General features: G+C 23.7%; 1 long non-coding RNA gene across 1 annotated transcript in view; it reads left to right on the top strand.

The window, feature by feature from the left end:
• LOC110268666 overlaps nt 1-578 on the top strand; it is a 3,849-nt gene that overhangs the window by 1,238 nt on the left and 2,033 nt on the right. The window lies entirely within an intron of this gene.

Here is a 578-nt window from a genome sequence, read left to right as displayed (position 1 = left end):
TCATTTTTATAAATATAAATCTATTTTATTTATTTATAAATAAATTTATCAATATTCTAAACATTTATCCATAAAAATAATTGATTCACTAGTTTTTTTAAACAGCAATTGCGTGCCTTCATGAGCTATACAAATACAATCAAAATTTTGGGCCACCTGTGCTGATAAAGTCCTAGCTAGATTCTGCTATTCTTCTTGACACAATCCCACGTTATAAATAAAGTTCCAAAAAAGTTATGATGATGACCATGACTACTCCTGAAAATGGTGTTTTAGATACATGTGTTATGACCATGACTACTCTTGAAAAATGAAAATAATGGTGTTTAAGATACATGTGTTGTGAGCAGAAATTGAGTAATGTAGTTGATTTCTTCAATAACTTGTCGAAGAACAAAATTGTATAGTGTAGTCGATTTATCCATATCCCATTTTCTTCTTCAATAACTTATTAAATGAGAAAACTTTTTTGGATTAGCAATTTTTAGTATTTTTAATTATTATTTAATTAGTATAAATATTAAATTATTTTTAATAAATAAATTTTATTAATTTATATATATAAATTTTAAAAAATT

The sequence above is a fragment of the Arachis ipaensis genome, chromosome B02, assembly GCF_000816755.2.
Source record: "Arachis ipaensis cultivar K30076 chromosome B02, Araip1.1, whole genome shotgun sequence".
NCBI classification, from domain to species: Eukaryota; Viridiplantae; Streptophyta; class Magnoliopsida; order Fabales; family Fabaceae; genus Arachis; species Arachis ipaensis.
The sequence above is the reverse complement of the archived record's forward strand: the minus strand, read 5'-3'. Positions and strand labels throughout refer to the sequence as shown.